This window comes from Castor canadensis, chromosome 5 (assembly GCF_047511655.1).
Source record: "Castor canadensis chromosome 5, mCasCan1.hap1v2, whole genome shotgun sequence".
Taxonomy (NCBI): Eukaryota; Metazoa; Chordata; class Mammalia; order Rodentia; family Castoridae; genus Castor; species Castor canadensis.
In genome coordinates, this window is record NC_133390.1 from 14,308,673 (window position 1) to 14,334,910 (window position 26,238).

The 26,238-nt window shown below is 36.4% G+C and overlaps 1 protein-coding gene across 9 annotated transcripts in view; it reads left to right on the forward strand.

Annotated features, from left to right (window-relative positions):
* Grik1 (glutamate ionotropic receptor kainate type subunit 1) overlaps positions 1–26,238 on the forward strand; it is a 379,854-nt gene that overhangs the window by 165,439 nt on the left and 188,177 nt on the right. The gene's annotated exons all lie outside the window — the stretch shown is intronic.

The following is a 26,238-nucleotide window of genomic DNA, read 5'->3' on the forward strand; positions in this document are numbered from 1 at the left end:
AGAGCAGAGATGTACTTGAGAGACACATCTTGTTTATAATGAAGAGAATCTTGTTTATACATTAAGATAGTGTTGGACTAGAAGAAGCTCCAGTATCCCACCAAATGTACATCAATGGCCTGAGCAGAGGTTTGGGGATTACCAATTCACACTTGTACGAGTGTTTAAGGACCACATAAGCAAATATTGGTTCCCTTGGTTAGAAATAAATCCTCTGATGGTATTTTGTGAGAGTTCAATCCAAAGTCATTGAATTAATCTGTTGGTCATGATTTGACTTTATTTAGTTATCCCTGTGGCAGAAATTTGCTAGTGTTCACTAAACTTTTTTCACTCTTGGCATGAAGTTAGATTATTTCCCAACTCTCCTTTCATCCTTGCATTTGGGTGGCTCCATGTGATTGACTCAGGCCAATGGGATGTGGCCCCATCATATGGAAGATAGAACCATCCCTAACATGGGACATGATTCCTGTTCCCACTATGATGGCCCTCACTTTTTTCTGATATGAGCAAAACAAAAAGTATATTGTTTCAAACCACTGAGATCTGATAGATTTTTGTCCTATATACCTTATATTGTGTAATATACTCTAATTCATGAATTTAAAGTTTTATTTTTCAATTGGGAGTGATTTTGCCCTTTTAGAAATAGGTGGATATGTCTGAACAATTTTTTCTAGTTATAACTGGAGAAGGAATAGTATTACCAATAACAGGACCAGAAATTTTGCTAAACATCCAAATATATAGCACTATCTCCTAAAACAAAGTATTACTCAGCCCAAAATGTCACTAATACTGAAGTTGAAAAATTCTAGTTAAAATTAAATATTTTTAAAGAAAGAAGATTTCCTGCTAGATACCCAGGCTCATATTGATTTCAGCAACAAATGAAAAGTGAATAATATTGCTGTACTCATGCTAACAATGATCTCACAAGAATACAGCAGGGAACAATTCTGTGTCATAGAGTCACAGTTCATGTTTCAAATTATCTATATTTAGAAACTTGTAATTGCTAATTACATGGTCAGATTTAGGAGAGCAAACATCTTTTATTCACATAAGTAGGGAATTTTGGTTAATCGGCACTTTTAAACCCTAAGTTTAACCATTATAATATTAACACCATGTGATAAAAGTTTATGCTGTTTATTAAAACAGTTAGGCTGAAAAGATAAAGGTGGAGACTCTGAATTTTGAGTGCCTTCTTTCACTACAGAGATTTGCCAGTTAGAACAATTTGCATGATAGGAATTGAACTGAGACCACCATGCTTTCCAAATGTGATGTGTGAGTGTCCTTGGGTGGTATGTATGTGTTGAGGGCATTAAATTGGGTTTCAGGTGACAAACTGAAAAGTAAAAATGTGATCAAATCTTATTTCTAGTTGCCTTAACCATTCTCTAAGGCATCCCCTAGAAGAATTTTTTTATAAAATGTTCTTCAAGCTTTTTAAGAGACTTTTATATATCAGATGACCTTTGTAACTATAGCCTCCATGAGACAGTTGTTGAAGATATGTTTTGCATTTTCTCTAGTGATTGTATTGAGGCCAGTTCTTGGTAAAATGTTGCCTTGATTCTGTAATTCAACTCATGACAAGGACTTTGTGCATATACTACCTTCCAGGCACTGAACTGGGTTCCAGAGACCAGAACTATCCTTACAATGACACATAATTTAACTCCTCTTTCTGCTTTCCAGGATTCGTCTCCCTCACCTCTTGTCTCATAACAGCGGTGTACTGAGGATGCCCATGCTCTAGTGTTTGCACCTGTCTGCCTCAGTGATCAACCTCTCTCATCTTTCCGACTAAAGAGACTTTCAATGTGGAGCTTCCATTCTATGGCCACATTGCTAGGTAGAGCAGTGCCCATGCTGTATCACTTTCCAGAATCAACTATTTAAACGCTGTGTCTCGGATTCCCCAGTTGGAATGTGAGAATGATAGTGGAAGCTGCTTCTTATGCTTATTATAAAGATTTAAAAAGTGCATACCTCCTAGTTAACTATTAAGGACAGTATTTGGCGTATAATAAATAGCGTTTCATGCTGATGTTGATGCTGACATCCTTACCATTCAAATTCTCCCTTCTCCTTCTCAGCCAGATCTCACCCATGTGTGCCAGATCACCTCAAGGTCAGACTAGTATAAATAACTTCTCTTTAAAACAATGAGTGCATACTAATAGACTAATAGAAAAAGACTTGAGAAGAACCTCAGGCACACTTCTATTATTCTTTAGTTTAATATAGGGAGATAAACCAAAAGCAAATATTTATTTTATTAACCATTACAGTATAATTGAAACATAGAAGTTTTGTATTTAAATAGGTACCTTGATATTTAGATTCTATGGAAAGAAATATTTCAGGGTTCCTATTTGTATCAGTCAGGGTTTCATTTAAGAAACATAACCATTATCTAGATAGATAGATAGATAGATAGATAGATAGATAGATAGATAGATAGACAGATGATAGATGATAGATAATGAAGGCAAGGCATGTCTAAAATCTATAGGGCAGGCCCTCAGGAAGGACAGAACTAAACTCTCCAGCTGCAATTTATTCTTCTTTCCACAGGGGAATTTACTTCTCTCGGGGAAACCTTAGTTCTGCCTTGAAATCCTTTCAGTTGGTTAGATCAGGCTCATCCACACAATGGAGGATAATATGTTTTTCTGAATGTCAACTGATTATAGATGCTGAAAGGTCTACGAAATACCTTCCTGAAATACCTAGATCTGTGCTTAATTGAATTACTAGGTTCTATAAATGACCAAGTTGACACATCAAACTGACTTTCACACCATTCTGTGTGGGACACACAGTTCTGTATTTATCTCTCACTAGAACCCCTCAGAGTAGGAATTGTTCCCACTTTATAAGTGAGTAAACTATGGTTTTGTGACCTGAAATGTTATTCACCAGAGAGAATGATAGAAACCAGGATATGAACCCTTGTGTATTTGGCTTTGAAAACTCCATACATTTTCCAGAGGAAATGTAGCTTTTCCTTTCATTTTCTTGGCCTCCTACCTTGCACTTCAAGCTTTTGTCAGTGGACATGATGCATATGTATGAGAACATCTCTCAAAGAACATAATACAGACCCACATTTGTTATTTTGGATTTTTCCGTGGCTTTAACAACCATTTCTGTTTGAGTACATTAGTATTGACCAATTCAAGTCAACAAAGTCCATTTGTTTAAGCTGTAATTTGTCTGTGTAGCTTGATTGTATTTGAAATATGCAGGAAATACTGGAATATTTTACTATGCAGACTAATTTACAAATGGAGTTATCACCTATCAAGGCCTGGCTCTGAATACCTAAGACCTATCTATAGGTAATGAGTCAGCCAACCCAACAAACTGAAATAAAACATTGAAGGAGTTTTCTACTCAAGAAGGACCCTGAAACCTCTCTCCAGTTCAGAGACTTTCCCTAGATCTCTATACTATTCACCTAAAAACATCCTGTACACTTACATATGAAATCAAAGATTCTCCTGTTCAGTAAAGCATAAAAGTTATTTTAAAGGCACTTGTTAAGTAAAAAACAGCTTTCCAGTATATAGTTTTATAATTCTAGAGCATAGCAAGTTATTTGTTTTCTGTTTTCTATTCCCACTTCTATTTCTTGCCCTAAAGCTACTTGGGTGTTGGTAAAAAATACTCTGCAGTTTTGCTGGGACAATTTTATGGTAAATGGCAGTAATAAGAATCCTGTCAATACTAGAAACTTAGCTGTGCTCTCTGTGGAGGGTCTGGTGCTGGCAGGTTTCATGTCAGGAGTGCACTGTGCCTAGGCAGTTATATATTTTCTTCACAGGCAGCCAAGTGAGTCAAGTCTTTGATTCAATTTGCTAGGAGAGAAAAAATTCTTACGTTTATTACCTCTATTTATGTCATGCAGATGAAGGATTTATTTGCTTTTAATCAAAGCATATTTTATCATTTATTTAGCAAAGGATATCTATTTTATATATTACACTAGATGATTTACTTACAAAATTGTTATTATCTCACATACTAGGCCAATGTCATCATCCACTAAGACTAGATGAAATAAGATAGCCTGCAAACTCACAAAACACATGCACACACAAACACACAGACACGTGCACAAGTCAGAGAAAGAGCTCTTGCCTCCTGTATGTTATCTTCTGACAAGAGCTTAGTATGTTGTACACATCATTTTTCAGGTCCTCCAAAGAGGAACTGAAGTCACCTGTTGTAACTCTGGCATTTCTATGCAGAGTCTCTGCTCCTGACTTCTGCAGTCTTTTAAGTATCCTCCTCCCTTGGTAGAGCTCAGCAACAGATGAGTTACATACAATCTTTGTCCCTGAATTTGCTTAACACAGTGTTTTTAAACTCCTGACTTCTGAGTATTGGATTTCCTCCAAGAAACAGTAAGCTTCTCGAAGGCAAGGAACTGACTTTCTTTTCTGAAAACTTTCACACATCCTTCAGGCTCACAGTATAGAACCAAAGAATAAGTACAAGTTTTTGTTCATTCACCTCATCAAAATAACGTTTCTTAGCAGGCAGGATAGACACACCTGTGACCCCAGCACTCGGTACGCTGAGGCAGAGGATCAAGAGTTTAAGATAAGTCTGGGGTACACAGAATTCAAGGCCAGTTTTGGCTACATAGAGAAAGCCTGTCTCTAAATTAATTAATTAGTTAACTAATTCCTGAAAGTTCCTGTTCTTATAAAGAATTAACTTAGGGCGAATATGACTACAAAGGAGAGCCTAATGTAAAGAATAATGCTCAGGTCAAGATTTGTACACATGCTAATGAAAGCAAAGTCACAGCCTGCACTTGCCTCACTGCATCTCATGAAATTAGGTCACCTGCACTGGACTAGTGAAAGTCCAAGGAAATCAAGAAAATAATAGAACCAAATATCCCTGCAAGGGAAGTTCTGCCACAATGACATCACTTAGTTTATTAAGAAATAACTGAGCAATTCTAGAAGTTACCATTGAGGTTCAATAAAAGCATCAAGTTAAAATAGTTTAAATTTTTTTCAAAATAAATTCAGAAAGGGGTCTTTAAGAAGCAAGGCACATCAATATTTGAGTGGAGAAAAATATCATTCAATAAGAACTTGATCTGTGTTGGGGCAAATCGGAACCATGTAACAAAGTGCTGAGATTTAGAAAATCTAGCATCTACTTGAATTCTAAAGAGATGTTGCAGACACTATGGATTTCTCAAGGCATCACCAGCTCAGGGACTATGATCACATTCCAGTACTAAGGTAATTAACCATTTTAGTTCAGGTTTTCTATACTGTGACAATTAATGCCAGCCAAATTTAGAAAGAGTAGCACTCATGGCCATGTGCACATATGCTCATTAACTTTGTGAATGTGCTCCAGGCAGTTGGGGAAGGCAGCTAACTCCCGGAGAGAAAATTTCCTTATGAAATGGGAACAATGGGACCAATCATAACGTAAATGCTCGTTAAAAATCATTTGAATAAATTGGTTGGATTGAGTGCCACCAACATAAAAATTGGATGCACCAATAACCACTCAAATATATGAAAACTCCTCACCACTGTAGTAAACCCTCTTACATGTAACAGTTTGGGTGCCTTAGTCTGAGAGTCATTAACAAAGCTGCTGTGTCTGGAAAGAATGAAAAGAAGCTTATAAAGCATGCAGTTAAGAGTTCTCCTTGTCTGGGAAATGGCTTATAATGACTTAATGCTCAGTCCTCATTCCAGTCCATAGAGATAAAGCCATAGTAAACATTTGACATCAAGAGCAACCTTGAAGGAGAAAGATGGCACCAAGAGGCTGTTAGAGAGAGGTGAGCTACAAAACATGTCAAGTTCCATTATACCCTGGTGTCTGTTACCAGGTGAAAGCATAGTAGCTAAGAACTGAGAATATGCAAGAAGCTAAGATTAGGATGGAATTTTCCTTGCCATCTGACCTTAATTGAAATCTGTGTCATTCACAGTTTCCTTTTGCTTTCTGAGAATCTATAAGAAAGCCTGACTCTAATAGTCTCCAACTTTTGCTTCTCTCATTCTCTCTCACTACTAACTTTCATCAGAAACTCAGTGAGATTTTGGAATAGAATGCCTAGGATCTTACATTTAGAAATCAGCCTTGGCAACCATTACTTCAGGAAAAACCACAGAAGGTCTACACACCCCTTTGAGATCTCCAAATGTCAGCTATGGTTCTGGATCTCAGATCTTTGTAATTCCAAGTGGAACAGCCGCTCCTTTAATCCCCACCAGAAGCCTCCTATAGTCTTAGTTGACCCAGAGATGACGCAAGGTGAAGTTTCTACCCAGTGTTTGGTTTGCCTTGCCTTTAGAATGCATCAGCAGTTGGAATTTATAAATGAAAAGCGAATGAATCTTCAATAAGGAAGGAGGGGAAGAAAGAGGGAGGAAATGAAAAAGCAAAAGAGAGGGATGAAAAGAGAAGGGAGGGAGGAGGAAAAATCAAAAGAGAGTAAAAGAAAGAAAGAAGATGGAAAGAAAGAGAAGGAAGGATGGAAGAAAAGGAAAACAATATGTAGCTAGTTTAATCATTTTACCAAAAATGATCATATATGTTTAATTGCACTAGAAAGACCCTTCCTTCTCCCCAAATAATTCTTCTGCCCTGATTCTTTATGGTATATGAAAGGTCATCATCACAAAATAATTTTGTAGTTCATATTGCTACAATTATTACTACTAATACTCCTCTACTACAAGTGCTATTAATATTCATCAAATATGTAAATATTAAAATTAATGAAGACTTTTAATTTAGATGTCTTTTTAACTTCATTTCAACTTTACAAACTAGGTTTTATTATAAAGATAAACCATTGAGGTGCTGAAAAATTGAATAATTTAATGAAATTTTCACAAGTTATAAATCTGACAGTTGAAATGCATAAGTAGGTATTCTGACTTTAAAATAAAACAATATTCAGGTTAGATAGTTTAAACATTGTTCAAAAATAGGCACATGTAGTTGACTCTCAAATACATCAAAGTTCATGGGTTTGTTTTTTTTGCCATCCTTTAAAAATGTAAACATTCCTTGATCAAATGTTTCAAACTGACTCGTAGTAAGATGTCTATACCTCTCCTGCTGGTGAAGAAGCCAAATGTGACGGGAAGGTCATGAAAGAGGAGGCAAAATAATCCAAGGAAAAAGCTCCAGACTTGGCAGCCTTGTAATGGGGCAGTCTTGGCTGTAGATAAGAATGTGTGAGGCTCAAGGAGAGCCTTGTTAACTAATACATCCCAAAGAAGTCACCAAAAGTACAAATTCCTCAGCCCATTTCACAGACAGAGACACTGAGGTCAAAACTATTAGACATGTCCACTGTGCTATATCCAATCAGTGACAGAGCTGTCCTCTATTCTAGAAAGCCTTCCATCACCTAGTCCTGTCTCTAGGTGATCAGGTCCCTAAATTGTATATAAAGCAACTGAACTTACTGTCCAATAACCACTATGGCATAAAACTTACTAATCAGAATTAAGGATTACTTTTTTTGCAACAAGAAAGATATAAACAAATAACTTTTAGTAATCACAAAAAATTGTCAGAAGTACCACTCACCTTAAAAATGTGCTCAGGAATTATTAATATACTCCCTGCATTCTGAGTTTCCTGGCTTTCTGAAACTAAGATATTTCAGGAGCGTCTTCTACAAGGCTTTGATCACAGGCAATCAAAGGGGACTTTGTGTAGCTTCCAGGGAGACTCTGTTGCCAGAAAAGTCAGAGCACTGCCGTGCAGAATAAACTATTAAAGAACCACCCTGCATCCTTAACTGCAAATCAATTTAGGATCAGAAGGCTTTTGTTGGCCCCCAGCAGGTTTTGGTTTTAATTTTCTTATCAACATTTTTCTTCCCTGCCTATTCCAGGTAGCTGTCAGTTTCAGTGACTTTTTGAAATCTTATGCATGTGAGTATTTTGGTAATGCCAGAACACACAATATCCTCTGATTTTTGAAATTTGGATTTTGAGCCAAAATCTGAGAAGAACATGCACACAGACAAAGGTGTCCAAAAAAGAAGACTTTCCTGAAAATAAGGATAGCAGAGCCATGTTGTACCACTACTACTCTGAAATTTTACTTATGGATTTTGATCTTTGATGTGCTCTTTGAAGGGCTGATCTTCTTGAAACTGACTTCGGCAAACTTGGACAAACAGACTTCTTCTGTCTTCATTGTAGAACTGAAATCCTGCTGAAAACTGCAGACAAGACTTTTCTCTGTGCTAGGGTAAACAATGGGTAACTGAACCCAAGAAATTAAATAACTAGAATTAAGAAGCATATAGCTTTTGGAGTTCCTTATACATTTTGGACATTAACTCTTTGTCAGATGTGTAGTTTGCAAATTTTTATCTCATTCTGTAAGTTGTCTTTTTCCTCTGTGCAGAAAGTTTTTAGTTTAATCAATTAACTAGAGCTCAGGAAAAGAGGGTTGGAAAAGTGTAAATTGTATTTATTTTATTTTATTATTTATGATGAGAAAAGATTAAGCACTTTGAAATTCGAATAGAGAAGAGTTGATAAAATTGTGAAACTAAAAAGACTAGGAATAAATATTAGAATGTTTCATCTGTGAGCTACTGAAATTGATGGCTGTGATCACTGTTCATGTTTTCCACTCCCTCTTCAACTGACCTTGCCTTTCCTCCCTCACTTCTTCAGAGGCTGCCTCTCTAATCTTGACCCATACAGGAAGTCAGATCAAACCTGGAGATATCCTTACTGATCATGAAGAGAGGTCATAACAAGAATTTGGGAGGTTAGTCCAATGTGTGGAGACTAAACACATTCTTTTCCAAAGGACATCCTTGTCCATTGGCTAGAATAGTACCTAAATTCCATGGCTCATCTTGCTTCTGGGATTCTTTTCCCTTATCTTCCTCTGGCTATGCTGACACGTGCTGAAAACCTGTAGTTCTCAGGGCACTGATACATTCTGGCAGGTTATAATCAAGTCTAGCAGTCTTGGGAGTTCTTATGTTTCTTTAAGGTGATTTTTTTGTTTTTATTGATATTTATTTGGTTCATAGTTTAACTCAAAGAGAGTAATTTTATTTCCATTATTTTTAAGTTCTTGGGAGATAACTTATGGTGTCCCACATAGAATGACAAAAAGTCACAGTATATAATAGTTTATTGAGGTATAGCAATGCAAATTCACTGAGTAAACCTATAAAACTTGATTTTTCAATGTGATTGGAGTGCAAGAAATGACTGAGAATAATACTTTTCTTGATTGACCTATGTGGTATCTGATGTAGAGAAAAAGGATCTGTGTGTGTGTGTGTGTGTGTTGTGTGCATAAAAATCACTGAAAGTTATTTATACGTCAAAAGAACACTTTAAACTGCTTTTCTGGTTGTTCACCTTCAGCTGGTTTTTATTGGTATGTTGTCTCCTCTATTGTCCAGTCTCTAACCTTTGCTGCTCACTGATTTCTAAAGTTTGTAACTCCTTAATTCAGATCAGCCAACTTTTTTCCCATGAATTTCTTCTCAACATCATTGAGTAAAATCTTAACTCATTGGAGTGAACATCATGATTTTCTAGATTAGAAAAAATCGTGTGTATGTGTTCATTGTGTGGAAACAGAGTTAGAATAAGAGAGAGAGACTACCAAAGGAAAGTCAAGTCTGTTAGTGGAAATTTTAAAGCAGTGAAGTCTCAAACAAATGGGAAAACATATATATTTTAAAATTTTAAGTTAAATTTACATTTAACTGACTGATTAAAACCTAAACCCTATACATATTTATGGGCTACATTATGATGGTTCATTACCTGTATACATTGTGTAATATTTAAGTCAGGTTAAGCAGACCTATTTCTTCAAACATTTGGGGGCTAGTACTGGGGTTTGAACTCAGGACCTCATGTTTGCTAGGCAGGCACTCTACCACTTGAACCATACCCCATCCTTAATTTTAACATTTCTTTATGATGAAACATAATCCTATCTCCATGCTTTTAAAAATACACAAAACATTTTGATTACCTATAGTCAGCCTACTGTGAAATAACATCACAGAATTCTTTTTTTGGTCTAGCTGTAACTTTCACCATTACTACCTCTCTTCCTTCCTACTTTCCTCAACTTCTAGTAGCTACCATTTTACTCTCAACTTCCATGAGATCATGTTTTTGGATTCCAAACAAGAAGAGATCATATGGTACTAGACCTTCCCTGCCTGCCTCACTTGATTTAACAAAATGATCCCCAGTTCCATCCTTGTTCCTGCAAATAACAGGATTTTCATCTTTTGTATGGGTAAATTGTTGAAGAGCTTGTTTGGATGTACCACATGTCCATCACCCATTCATCAGATTCTGGACAAGTAGGTTGTTGCTGTTTATTGAGTATTGTGAATAGTAATGCATGGACAAGGGTGTACAGAAGTCTCTTTAACATACTGATTTCATTTATATACAGAGATGAGATTACTAGATCATATGGTGATTCTATTTTTAATTTTTCTTTCTTTTTAATAATGTATGTTAATTGCACAAAGGGGGTTTCATTGTGATATTTCCTTACATGCATATAATATACTTGGATCAAATTCACCCCATCTATTACTCTTTCTACCCTCTGCTCTTTTTTTATAATTTTAATAAGTTTCATTATTCTATTTTCATACAAGCTTCAATCATATTAACTGCATTCTACTTTTAACTTTTGAGGAAATTCTATGCTGCTCTTCAGAATGGCTATATTAAGTTACATTCCTACCAACTGTGTACAAGGATTCCATTTTCTCTACCTACCTGCCAGCACTTATTATTATCTTTGTGTCCTTTTGATAATAACCACTCTTATCAAAGTGAGGTGATAATTCATGTAGTTTTGATTTCTGTTTCCCTTAGGATTAGTTATGTTGAGTTTTTATATATATTTATTAACTATTTGTATATATTCTGTGAAATGTTTATTGCCTGTTTTTAATCAGATTATGATTTTTTTGTTATCATGCTTTTGGAGTTCCTTATACATTCCTTACATTGTCCCTTCATCAGATTGCAAATATTTCTCCCACTACAAAGGCTGTCTATTTCCTCTGCAAATTGTTATCTTTGCTGCGTAGAAGCTTTTCTTTTGATATAATCCTATTTGTTTATTTTTGCATTAGTTTCCTGTGTTTTTGAGGTTTAAAATTTGTTTCCATCCTTATGTCCTTATTTTTCTTCTATTTTTTCTAATAGATTCACAATTTCAGATCTGATATTTTAGTTTTGAATCCACTTTAAGTTCAATTTCATAACTAGTGAGAGATAGGGGACTAGTGCTATTCTTCTGCATGTGGGCCTCCAATTTTCCCAGTACCATTCATTAAAAAGACTACTTTTCTCTACTGCATGCTCTCTGATTTCTGGTCAAAACTCAGTTGGCTATAAATGTGTAGGTTTACTTCTAGGTTCTCTATGATGTCTTGGGTCCATGTTTTTATACCCATACCAGGCTGATGTTTTGTGGGTTTTTTCCTTGGTTTTGTTTTGTTTTGGGATTTTGAGTCAGGGTTTCACTCTGTAGCCCAGGCTGACTTCCAACTCATGATCATCTTGCCTAAGCTTCTGAAGTGCTAGGACTACAGGCAAGCATTCTTCAGTATCTTTCATCGTGTTTTACCGTTTCTACTGCAGAGAACTTTCACCTCTGTGGTTAAGTTTATGCCTGGGTATTCTTTTTTTTGTGGCTATTGTAAATGATGTTGCTTTCTGGATTTCTATTTCAGATGATTCACTATCATTTTATGGACGTTGATTTCGAGTCTGTCTAGGTCGGTTCTGACGGGTCTTTGTAGAGTACTTAGCATTTTCCATATACAAGATATGTCACCTTAGATAGGGAAAATTCAGCTTTTCTTCTCCAATTTGGACAACTTTTATTTATTTGCCATGCCCAATTGGTCTGGCTAGGATTTCCAGTGTTGTGTTGAACAAAAGTGGTAAAAGTGAATAGCTTTTGTTCTAGATTTTCAGGAGAAAGCTTTCAGTTTTACCCCATTCAGGATGATGCTTGCTTTTAACGTAGCCCATGACCTTTAAAGTTAAAATACATTCCCTTCATGTGTAATATGGAGTTTATCAGTAAGGATGTTGAATTCTATCAAGTGTCTTTTCTGCACCTATTGAGAATGCCATATGGTTTTTGTCCTTTATTCTGTTGATATGCTGTATCAGGTTAATTGATATGTGTATTGTGATGGTTAATCTTTATTGTCAATTTTATTGAATTGAAAGATGCCTAGAAGTTTAGTAAAGCACATGTCTGGGTGCATCTGTGAAGGTGTTTCCAGAGAGGATTAACTAAGGGGGAAAGCCCACCTTGAATGTGAGTGGCACCATCTACTAGGTTGAGAACCTGGATGGAATAAAAGTGAAAGAGGAAGTCACTAGTATAAGCATTCTGTCCATCATGCCATATGCCATATATTCCCTCCACATGCACCCCACCATGATGCTTTGCCTCACTACTCATGATCCCAGGAGCAACAGGGCTCCATGACTGGGAACTGAAACCACGAGCCAAAACTTCTCTCCCTTAACTTGTTTTTCCTCAGATATTTGTCACAGTGATAAACCTGACTTGCACACATCTGTTGAGCCATCTTTGCATCCAAGGGATGAAACCTACCTAATGATGGCAAATAAACTTTTTAATAAGTTGCTGGATTTAGAATGCTAATATTTTGTTGAGGATTTTTGCATCTATGATAGTTGAAGCTATTAACCTGCACTTTTCCTTTTTTTGTCACATCATTGTCTTGCCTTGATATCAGGGAATTGTTGGCTTATAGAATGAGTATGGAGACTTCTCTCCTCTTCAATTTTTTAGAATAATTTAAGAATTAATATTAGCTCTTTTTTCTTCTTTAAATGTTTGGTATAAGTCAGCAGTGAAGCTGTGTAGATTTTTCTCTGATGGAAAGTTTTTATTACTGATTCAATCTTATTATGTGTTACTGGTCTACTTAGGTTTTCTATTTCTTCATGATTTAACCTTAGTAAAAGATGAAGATGATTTACTAAGTAATGGAGTATGCATTAAGGAATTTGTCCATTTCTTTTCAGTTATAAGATTTTTGGCCTATATACTTATAATAATAAACTTTAATGATCCTTTGTATTTCTGCTATATCAGTGTAATGTCTCCCTTTCCATTTTGACTTTGTTTGAGCCTTTCTCTTTTTCTTAATATAGCTAAGGATTTACCAATTTTGTTTATCTCTGCAGTGATATTGAAGTTTTGTGTGCCATTTTTGTTTTATTCATGTACTTATTTTAGTTTATAGATACTTATTTCTCTTCTGTTCTTCATTATTTATTTTCTTCTACTGATTTGGGGTTTGGTTTCCTCTTGTCCTTTTAGTTCATTGATACGCTATGATGGGCTGTTTACTTTAAGTCTTTCTGCCTTTTAAATGTAGGTATTGGTTGCTATAACTTCTCTTACCTAGTACTGCTTTTGCTACATCTCATGTATTTGGGAATATTGTGTTTTCTTTTTCATTTTTTCATTTTTATTTATTTATTTTTGCGGTACTGGGGCTTGAACTCAGGGTTTACACCTTGAGCCACTTCCCCAGCCCTTTTTATGTAGGGTTTTTTTGAGATAGGGTCTCATTAAACTATTTCCCCGGGCTGGCTTTGAACTGCAATCCTCCTGATCACTGCCTCCTAAGTAAGCTAGGATTACAGACATGAACCACGGGTGCCCTGCTATTTTTTTTTTCATTGTTGTACTGAGTAGGGGCACATTGTAGTATTTACCAAGGTTTTTGCAATGTATCAAATATGTCATACTTGAATTCACCCCCTCGACTTATCTCTTTCATCCGTCTCCCCACTCCGATTCCTGAAAGTTTCAACAGGCATCATTTTTGCATTTACATACACATTTGCATTGTATTCATCCTCCTACCCCTTTCCCGGCCACCTCCCACTGGTATCAACCCCATCCCACCACCACCCCTGCAGAACCTGCCCCACCCTCCTGTTCTCCAATTTTGTAGAAGAAAAACATAAAAGATAAAAAAGAGAAACATAGTGTTTTGCTGGTTTGAGATAAAGATAGCTGCACAGGGAGTTTCCTTGTGTTGTTTCCATGCATATATGTATTACAACTCCATTTGGTTTATCCTCCACCAGTCCTCTTCACTCCTCATGTTTTCTTTTGTATTTGTTTCAAGAAATCTTTAATTTTTCTTCTTGATTTTTTTCCCTTAATCTATAGATCACTCAAAAAGTGAAAGACTAATTTTCTCTGTGCCTGTAATTGTGTCTCTTATTTCCACATTGGATGGTGCCTAAGTCCAGGTTTGCATGAATCCACTGTTGGTATATTGTCACTGTTGCAGCACTGAAGGGTGATCCAAGCCTGGGTTTTACTAAATCTGCAGTTGATGTAGATATGTACCAGCATGAAGTAGGGTAATATTTTAAAAGGGTAGTCTGTCTCTACAACCTCTTTCTGTGGTTTAGGTAGGCCTGCCGCTATGTTAGTTCTGGGATACCTCATCCACAGCCTATGGTCAACTATTGTGATATCTGCCAGTTCTAGGTAGATTCACCATAGAGAGACCAGTGTCTCCTATACCATATCTGTAGCCACTAATGCTGCAGTGCTGTTATACCCTGAGTCCAAAGCTCATCAAGACCATCACATCACTGGATAATTCCAACACCCATGTTAGCTACCTACTGCGGATATTTCAACCCAAGACCACTATAACCAGACTCAGGTTGCAACCCACTACCATTGCAACTAGCTACAGGTGATACTGGCTAGAAAAGAAGTCACTAGAGACTTCCTGTCTCCACCTGACACTGGAGCTATTCAAAAGTCTCTGTCTGTCCATGGGCACTGAGCTGGACATAGGGGTTTTTAGGGTCTGTCCAAGTTTCAGTTTCACCAACCTAACACTGCATTCCAAGTGAAAGTCTTGTCCTTAGTACTCTCTTCTACTCCCAGCAAATGCAGTGCTACTCCATATTATGCTGGCCAAGGTTGGAGTAGACATAATGGAGACAGTCCCTTAGATGCTAAGGCTAACACTAACCTGTGTTGAGGCTAAGACTAAGCTGTATCATGCCTGAGTCTCACAGTCAGAGGGAATTACATAGTTTGAAAGGGCTGACCCAGACATACTCCAAGGCTGGCAATGGGGCCAGTCAAAACTTGAGTCTATCCCACTGATTTGCAAGTTTCTACCTGATGTGGAGGCAGGAAGACAGGCTTTGTTATAAACTCTGGACTGGGTATAAGGATATTTGGTTGTTGTTTGCTTGGGTTTCTAGCTCACCACAACAGGTCTGGCACTGAGCTGTAGGACAAAGTTTTGTGCTAGTTCCCCAGAAAATAAAGTCTTATTGTCCTCTGTGCTGTCTGAAATTGAGGGAAGGGATGGTGGAGGCAGTCAGTAGTTTGCCCCAAGCAGGAGGCATCTTTCCATACTGCCTGGAGTTGGGGAGGGATGACACACTTGATTCTTTCAAAGCATCTTTTCTTCTTGTACTAGAATGATGCACTATGGTCTTTCACCTAGATTCCTTAGCTCTTGTGAATGTACTTGGGTGCATGAACAGTTGTTCACATAGTTGTGTCTGTGGGATATGATGCCAGAGGGATTTTTTTCAGCTGCCATCTTAATTTTACCATTTTGGAAAAGATAGACTTTTTAATAAATGGTGTAGGGAAAAACTGGATAACTGGGTAAACATAAACATTGATTCTCTGTATATGTAAAAATAAACTCCATTGGGTAAAACATTGAAATCATACAAGTACTAGAAGAAGACATGAGTATATTTCTTTATAATGTAAACATATAAAAATATCTCTACAATACCAAATACTGCATTTGATTGCACAAAACATTATTGAAATGTCACATGGAAAAAGTAGAATCCATATAAGAAATTCATCCACAAAACCATTTTGGGTTCATATGTTTACTAAACCAAGTAGTTGGGGTTATTATTCAGTGGTGTTGAGTGATTCAATGATCTAAAATGATGTGCTGGTCCCAGGAAATGGATGTTGTATTTGGAGAATCTGTTCACTGCATCTCCAAGGCAACTACTTATGGTTCTATGTATATCTATCTGATTCTCACTCCTTCTCTCTCTTTAGGCTTAATTGTGCATTTAATGCATTTCTAACAAAAACATGAGACTGTACAAAGATAGTCAGTATGAATTTGGAAGCATAAGATTATGAAAACACTTATTTCTAATTCCTTTTTAACAATAGAAATAAAATCAATCATGGCTTCATGAATGATTCTACTTTCATTTAAGGGACTCTTGCATCCAAAGATTTTGCAGAATTAGGTGAATTCTTTGTCAGAGTTTTCCTATCTCATTTATTTTTATTTGAGAGCATATGGTTAAGACTCTTTCCATGACAGAACACCATGAAATTAATTTTGATATATCACTATAAATGAGACCATTGTTCTACCTCCACAATTAAATATTCACAAACATCACCCACAGCTTTCAAAAAGACTGTTTCCTTCCCACAGCAAAAGCCTAAGAAGTGATAACAGTCTATTTCCTCACAATGGAGGAACCAAGAATTTGTCAAATGAAACAACAACCAATTTTCCTTTGCTCTACCTATATAAACATGTTAAGATCCCTAATGAAATTTTACATAAAAAACCTTTCCAGATAAGTTAAAATATGACAGTTTAATAAAAATTGTCATGTTCCAATAGATCAATACATATAGCAAGCTCCAATCTTCTAGATATAAAATTAATATATCGTATGTTTTCATATTCTTCAAGAAATAAATGTCTTTGAGGAACACTTTAGCCTTTATAAATTTTAAACATCTTATTTTTAACCAATATGATTTAAAATGGTCCAAGGATTCCAAGGGTGGAAATAGGAAAGGCTTTTTTCCTTATTGTAATTTTAAAATATATATTTCTTGCCTGATATAATACTTAACAGCAGCTTCATACATAATGATTTTAGGACTACTCCCCACCATTATCCACTTGTGCTCACAGCTTGTGTAATTTTAAAAGGTTCCTATTGATGTTTAACAAGAATGAAAAATAGATCAATACTCTAATAAAACATCTATTAACCTGCTAAAGGCTGGGCACTACGAAGTGAGCCAATCAACAATCAGGTTTCTATTTTTTTTCTTTTATTATTCATATGTGCATACAAGGCTTGGTTCATTTCTCCCACCTGCCCCCACCCCCTCCCTTACCATCCACTCCGCCCCCTCCCTCTCCCCCCCACCCCCTCAATACCCAGCAGAAATTATTTTGCCCTTATTTCTAATTTTGTTGTAGAGAGAGTATAAGCTATAATAGGAAGGAACAAGGGTTTTTGCTGGTTGAGATAAGGATAGCTATACAGGGCATTGACTCACATTGATTTCCTGTGCATGGGTGTTACCTTCTAGGTTAATTCTTTTTGATCTAACCTTTTCTCTAGTTCCTGTTCCCCTTTTCCTATTGGCCTCAGTTGCTTTTAAGGTATCTGCTTTAGTTTCTCTGCGTTAAGGGCAACAAATGCTAGCTAGTTTTTTAGGTGTCTTACCTATCCTCACCCCTCCCTTGTGTGCTCTCGCTTTTATCATGTGCTCAAAGTCCAATCCCCTTGTTGTGTTTGCCCTTGATCTAATGTCTGCTTATGAGGGAGAACATACGATTTTTGGTCTTTTGGGCCAGGCTAACCTCACTCAGAATGATGTTCTCCAATTCCATCCATTTACCAGCGAATGATAACATTTCATTCTTCTTAAAGAGATACTCATTCAATAATAACTCAGGAACCAGTTTCTAAATTGTGAAAAGTTTTAAAAGAACAAGAAGTATTTTAAGGTCAAGAAAAGCCCTTGAAAGGATAGCTTAGAGGAACACAGAGTATGGAATATGGCCTCCAAGAACTACTGGGGGGATTGGGATTGGACGGTTGTTTAAGAATTGGAGAGCATGTAGCCATGGAAGTATAGAAAAATGTTCCAAGGGAAACAAGAGCAGAGCCATTAAGTTTTTTTTTCAGTGAATTGGTTTCTAGATATTCAACTTTCATAATAATCTTTCCTAAAAATCTATCTTCCTGAGAAAGTAGTATAGTCCAGATATCTCCTTGGTGGACTGCCTTTTTCTCCGTTGGTGAAAGAAAAGCCAATTTCCCAACAACCCAGACTCTTTCTGATACCTTGTCATGGTGAACTGGCTCTCATATAAATAGTAGCCATCACTCCAATGACTTGGTAACAAATCCCTAACCAGAATCAGTGATTTCAAAACACAGATGCTCCTCAGCTTACCATGAGGTTACTTTCTGATAAACCTATCTTACAGTTACATACATCAAGTCAGAAATTAATTTAATACTCCTAACCTACAAACATCCTGGCTGAGCCACAAACTGTCTTGTAGAGTCTTGGTTGCTCCTTCACAAGGGCTTACTCAGAGCTGCAAGGGCTGCCACTGCCCAGTGTCAAAGATTGTGAGCCTGGGGAAAAGATGAAATCAAAAGTGTTGTTTCTGTTGAATATTTATTCTTCAGCACCATTTAAAGGCTGAAAATCCTACTCGAACCATCATAAGTCAGAGAATGTCTATATTTTACCATCAATATATTAAAGGAAGACTTTATTTGAGTTAGCTACAGATAGTTATACACACTCTTTGAGGATGTAACCAAACACAGTGTGTTCACTCCTTGGTAAGTGCAAAGTCAATTAGGAGTAAAGACAAAAGAGTGAAGAAAGGTTTATTACTCACAGAGTAAAGAATAGAACTCCCAAAGTAATGTCTCTGTCAACAAAAGGTCTACCATATGATCCAGCAATGCCACTCTTGGGGATATACCCAAAAGACTGTGACTCAGGTTACTCCAGAGGCACCTGCACATCCATGTTTATTGCAACACTATTCACAATAGCCAAGTTATGGAAACAGCCAAGATGCCCCACTACTGACGAATAGACTAAGAAAATGTGGTATTTATACACAATGGAATTTTATGCACCCATGAAGAAGAATGAAATGTTATCATTCTCAGGTAAATGGATGGAACTGGAGAACATTATTCTGAGTGAGGCTAGCCTGGCCCAAAAGACCAAAAATTGTATGTTCTCCCTCATATGCGGACATTAGATCAAGGGCAAACATAACAAGGGGATTGGACTTTGATCACATGATAAAGTGAGAGCACACAATGGAGATATGAGGATACGTAAGACACCCAAAAAACTAGATAGCATTTGTTGCCCTAAACTCAGAGAAACTAAAGCAGATACTTTAAAGCAGCTGAGGCCAATAGGAGAAGGGGACCAGAAACTAGAGAAATGGTTAGTTCAAGAAGAATTAACTTAGAAAGTAACACACATGTACAGGAAAGCAATGCGAGTCAACTCCCTGTATAGCTATCCTTATCTCAACTAGCAAATACCCTTGGTCCTTCCTATTACTGCTTATACTCTCTCTTCAACAAAATTAGAGATAAGGGCAAAATAGTTTCTGCCTGGTAGTGAGGGGGTGGGGGAAGAGGGAGGGAGCGGAGAGGGGGGTAAGGAAAGGGGCAGGGGAAGAGGGAAGAAATGACCCAAACGTATGCACATATGAATAAAATTTTAAAAATAAATAAATAAATAAATAAATAAAAATAAAAAACCAAAGAAGCCTGGATATTTCACTGGAGAGACTTAAATACATCTTCATCCTGGAGAGACTTCTTAGATGTAGAGGCAGGTGTCATGCATGTGCAGTTCAAGATGGTGCTTCTTCATACATCGCATGTTTAAGAATAGCAGATGGGCCAGGCATGGTGGCTCACAATGGTAATCCTAGGTACTCTGGGAAGTGGAGATCAGAAAAATTGCAGTTAAAGAACAGCCACCACAAAAAAGTTAGTGAGACCTTCACCTCAACAAATAAGCTAGCCTGGTGGCATGCATGTGTTGTCCCAGCTACATGGGAAGCAGAGGTAAGAGGATCAGGATCTGAGGCCAGGTCCAGGCAAAAACCAAAGATTCTATCTGAAAAAAAAAACTCAAGCAAAAAGGGCTAGGGGCATGGCTCAAGTAATAGAGTGCCTACCTAGCAAGTGTGAGGCCCTGAGTTCAAAACCCAGTATTACCAAAATAAGAATGCAGATGGAAACACTTCTGGACAGAGAATTTCTTAGCATTATAATAAGATTTTAATTAGTAAGGTTTACTCTAGGTCACCTAGAAGAGGATCTGGGGAGCTTTGACTGGTTTAAAGTGGTTCCTTGTGGTTTTGTCTGGAGGAACTTAACTGAATCAAAGAAACCACTGAAGGAATGTTCACAGTCAGGGGAGGCAGAAGCTCTTTCCCCTGCAAGCACAGGTGCATGAGTGACTATAAAGGTTCCTGCCCAGCAGCTAAGGATGATGGTTCACTATTTTATATTCGCAAGCAGTGTCAAGGAAGAATTAAATGGCATTGCGATAACAAAAATCTTCTATTCCAACCTCCTTGAACAAGACTTCTGAACTCCCTTATATTATGGTTGCGATGATTAAATTAATTATGAAAATAAGGACACAAGGAACAGGGAAGGCATATAAGTTCTGTATGAGTGATTGCTAATAGTTTTACTCTTATAACTTGTCTGAGTGGTCTTGATGATCTGTACACTAATAAAAATGTAATGGTTGTTTAATTCAGAAGAAATGTTCCAACACTTAAAACATTTCAGTCACAGAAAACTAGTATGTTATAAGCATTTTATAGATATACATGTATTTGCTATCAAAAATGTAATAAAAATTATCCATAAAACATTTCCAAGTCATGCAAATATATTACCTTAAGATAAAAGTCTATGAAAGGAGTTCAAAGAGAAAAGATAACAATGTAAAATCTGTGATAAACAGCTAGCACAGTTTTAAATGATGATGGTAAAAGTCAAATCACCTTGGGATTTTTATTTTATTGGGTAGTTTTAGTGGAATGAAATAATCATGTTTAAATGCTGATATTTGTGGATATTTCAAATTATATTTTTGTCAAGTATTGAACCCATTATTAATTTTTAAAAATGCTTTTCAAATTTACATTTTTAGTGTGGGAGGAGGAGGGACCAAAAATGTTTGAAGACATCTCATTTACACTTCTAAAATGAATGCAGGATCTTCTCTTTCTTTCTCATCTCCATACCACTGCCAGAGTAACTGACTAAGGGCTCTGGATTTTTCTGACATCTTCTTTAACTTCCTCAGTCCCACAGTGCCTTCAACAAAAATCCAAAATCTTAAACACCACATATAATTCCTTCAAATATTGTCCCTACATCCCTTTGCTATAACTGAGAATTTTGTCTTGCTTCAAAGCCCTATTCACACAGAACCACTGCCATGGGAACAGCCCTCAATTTGCCTCTTCCCTTGCTGTGGTTCCTCTGCCTGGATGCCTTCCTTCTCATTTTCACCATGTTCAAGTCTCCGTTTAAATGTCACCTTGGCAGAAAGGTCTACCTAAATAATGCTGTTTAAAATTGCACCATTATCTCTATCACTCATAATCCTTCATCCTACTTTATTTGTAATCACAGTACCTTTCATTGCCTGCTATCCTATAAGTATATTTTTTAAATATATACTTTGTCCAGTGGGTTATATTTTCTATGAAGACAACAGCATGGTTGAACTTTCTCAGTCTTGTAGTCTTATAGCCTTAAAAACAGTCCTGACATATTGCATATACTTACCAAATATTTTATATGAATGCATGCATGAATGAGAAAGTGTCATTTAGTTTTAGATCTCACAACACAGTTTAATTTCCTAGTACAAGCACATTGATTTAGAGATATTATAACAGGTCATGTTATTGTTTCCAAGAGAGGAAATATTTGCAGATATTTTAATAAATGATAGCTGGTTGTACTGCAAAAGAAACAAAGAATAAGAACAATAATAGATGATTGAGTTTCTTTTAAATTCTATCATTTTATTAGAATTCTAGATGAATGCATGTATTAAAAACACTTTGTACAATCTATGAGCTCGTATCTTCTGAAATATAGATATGTTGCCAAATCTAAAATTTTTGTAAAGTCATTGCAAAGTTTTTCAAATTTGTCATTTATTATTTATACAGAATTTGTGTTAGTCCCTTAAGTACAAAGTATCACTATGTGCTTTTTACTAGCTGAAGTTTCATCTCGTTGGGTCATTTAGCAAAAGAAGATACTTGTAAAAAAGTAAACTGTCTTCAAGTGGCTACAAAAAAGTTTTGGGAGCTAGGTGCTGTCACTCATATTTAGAATTCCAGATACTTGAGAGGTAGAAATAGGATAATCTCAGTTCAAGGCCAGCTCATACCCCCCCCCAAAAAAGTTAGTGAGACAGTATCTAAAAAACAAGCAGGACATGATGGTACATGCCTATATCCCAGCTACTCAAGAGGCAGAGGTAGGAGGATCATGGTCCAAAGCTAGCTGGACCAAAACACAAGACCCTATCTAAAAAATAACTAAAAGCAAATATGGCTAGAGGCATTGCTCAAGTGGTCAAGGGCCTTCCTAGCAAGTGCAAGGCCTCAGTTCAAACCCCAGTACTGTCAAAAGAAAAGAAAAAACTTGACAGCCATCATCTAGGAATGTAGGAGATAACACCTCAAAAATGTATTTGTATATTCTGAATGTATAACTTGAAATCTTCTCAAACATGGAAAGATGACTATAATTAGTGAAGACAGTTTTATAAGAGAAACAGCTGCATATACATACATTAGTGTTCCTACACACACACACACACACACACACACACACACACACACACACACACACACACACCCCAAATCCCAAATGCATGCAGTGGAGGAATTTGAAACACAATAGATCAGCAATGTTGGAACCTCACTGAAATCAGTTCATTTAAGCCTCCATATCTGCCCACTACAATCACCTTCCACTCAGCTCTGACCTGTACTCTTAGTTGCCTTTGTAGAGCAGCTTCAAAGCATGGTTGTCTCTGTGATTACTCTCAGCCATTTCCATATAATTCATTCAGGCTGGTTGGAGGGGATTGGCTTCCCAAAATGAAATAAGCTGAATTTTTCAAAGAGCAGAAGAGTTCACAACAAAATCAATACAGCATAAATAAAGTTGTCCTAGTAGGGCATAAACTTTGTAAAAGATAAATAGATGTGTTCACCCTCAAAGTCATGTTATAGAACTTAAAATACTCACCAGACTGTGTCTGATAGGAATATTTGCTCAGAATATCTAATTTGTTCATTGCATAAACACTGAGGTAATTTTATTTCAGGTGTCCAGAGTTAGGGGGAGAAAAATCTTCATATGACCCCCCCCATCCTGAGCACCGACCATGAAATGCTAAGTGCCAATCTGTATGGAAGGTTTAAGCTGCCCCACAAGAAGTAGCAAAGTATTTCTTAATGTGTTAGCATAGAATTTTAAGTGAGCATGTGAGAGAAATAGCTAACACCCAACTAAAATATTAGTTATTTCCAAGATTTGGATATGGCTATGGGACAAAAAAAGCTCTAACTGATGTGCTAAAAACAGTTTTCTCTTTTACTTCTCCTTCTAGAATGTGCCCTTTTATTTTGTCATTCTTGGCTTGGCTCCCCACTTTCCAAGCTTTCTCTGTCATTTTATGCCTGAGTATTTCCTTTCCAATATTTTGGCTGAATTTTCAGCTTTGTTAGCAGAAACGCAAAGTGAGTGCTTTGAAGCATTACCCAATAAAATCCAATTTTAAACAGTTAGTGCTACAACTTCCCCCATCCTCTGGGAAAGGAATCTTCAGTTTCTCTGTGTTTCAGGCAGAAATGTGGGAGCCAGAATTACGGCACAGGCTAGAGACTTGCCAAGACCATCAGCTGAGCCACCTGGGTGAGGTCTTGCAACAGGCCACATGTAAAAGGAGATGTCTTGGAGATACCAAATGTTTCTTAAAATTGTTAAGCATAGATGACTTCTAGATAACTTTTCATGAAGCAGGAATGGGAGTACATCTGAACGTGTGAACACACATATTTTTTGAAAGAAGTGACATGTCCTTAAGTAAATGATAATGCATACTTTTAAAGAGTTAACAGTCTTTTATTATTATTGTTGTTGTGCTGGGGTATATTGTGACATTTACAAAAGTTCTTGTAATATATCAAATATATCATAGTTGAACCCACTCACTCCTCCATCAATCAATCTCTTTATCCCCCTGGAGTAGTTTCAACAGGTCTCACTTATCCATTTACACACATGTGTATACAGTATTTGCACTGTATGACCCCACCCAATCCCTTCCCCCAGCTCCTCCCCCTCCCACTGACCCAACATCCCATACAGAACCTATTCTGCCCTCCTGGTCTCCAATTTTATAAAAGAAAAACAAATGTCATTTTTTTTGTTTGAGATAGCTGTATAGCTATCTTAAACAAATTTCCTTGTGACATTTCCACGTATATATGTATTTTAACCTGAATTGGTTCATCTCCTCCATTTTTCTCCTTTCTACCTCAGTATCCTTCTTATGATGATTTCAACAGGTTTAAAAACTGTATGTCCATTCTTGTGTAGGAAGCACATCAACCATATCATCTTCTTAACTTACTTCTTTACCCTCCTTCTCTTGTCTGTGACCTCCCCTTACCATGACTTATTTTTCATAATATTGCTGTACTTGTATTGGGCCTATACATAATGGATATTTTGAAACCTATACAAGCATTGTCAAAATCTCAATAAAACTTTCCCTTTTGTAAAAATTTCCCATTTAATGAATATTTAAACTCACTTTTTAAACATTTTCTTAAGGCTAATAATACTAATTTTCAGATAGTAACTGACTCTTAAATTTTTTTAACTGAAGAGATGAATACTATAATGCCCACTTAACAGATAAAATACTAAGATCGAAGGAAATATTTATAATCAATAATGTAGAGTTTAAATTTTGGTTAAAACTCCTCCTTGACATTGTGGCCATATATTATCATATAATAAATTGAGAATGAGATAGCTCTTTTCTTGTTCTTTGTTTATCCTTCTGTTTGATTTCCTGGCCACACATAAAATAAGGTCATGTTAAAAAACTGAGATCATGTTGACAATAATTTCTCTTTGATAAAATTTAGATGATGAACAGTAAATATCTGAGTAAGCTGTTTATAAATATTCTATGAGTGAAATCCCCACAATGAATTTTAACTGCTTTCTATGTTCATAGACCTAATTTCACTTCTAGGTCATAATAAGGAAAATTTTTGGCTTAATTTCTTTTTATACTTAATTTAACATTACTGAAACACTGTAAGTAATTTTGGCCTTCTTCAACTCTTTTCATTTAGTCCCTTTCCTTTGGTTATGCAATATGTCACTCTTTTCCAAAATGTTTCAAATTTTTAATTATCTATAGACTTACTCTCAAATGTACAATATTCTAGTTGCTTACACATATCCATATACCACTTCTCCCCACAAGAATTGGATAAATAGGTTTACTGTGAAATTAGAAGATCATGATGATATAGAGTGGAAAATGGACTGATAGGGCAAAAGGAAGTAGCAAGAATGGAGTGGAACCTTCATAGTCGTATTGGCAAGAATGGCAGAAGCTGGAAGAGAGTGGCCATGATGGAAGTGCTTGGAGATGGAAATGCTTCTTTCATCTAATTAAACCTCTTTGGATTAGGTCAAAGATGTACTAGGGCTGGTTTGGACTGGCTCCCAAGAACCAAATATTCATTTTTCAGTAATGTTGCAAGCCTACTGTGAAACACGGTCATTATGAAAAATGCTACTTTGTGTCTCTTTGCAAAAGTTCTGAGTGATGTCATGTCAGCAGATTAAAATTGGTCTTTGTGGGAGCAGTCTACATCTGATGTTTTCTACATCTATACACACTAACAGAGGTTTACATATTGTTCATTGATTATCTAAACTTAAGACAGTGATGTTAAAATTGTTGATAATTTATATTTAACCTAAAAACGTGCGATTTCAAACACTAAAGCTGAAAGAGGCTTCAATTTAACCAAAATAATTTGTGTGAGAGTGAGAAGTAGTTAGACAAATTTAATTATAATTTTTTGAGAAGATAATTAGTGAATTTGGATAAAACTCCATTTGTACTAAATTCCAATGACAGATTGGATATAAAAATAAGAGTGTAGTAAAAATCATCAAACATGCATTGCAAGAATTGTCT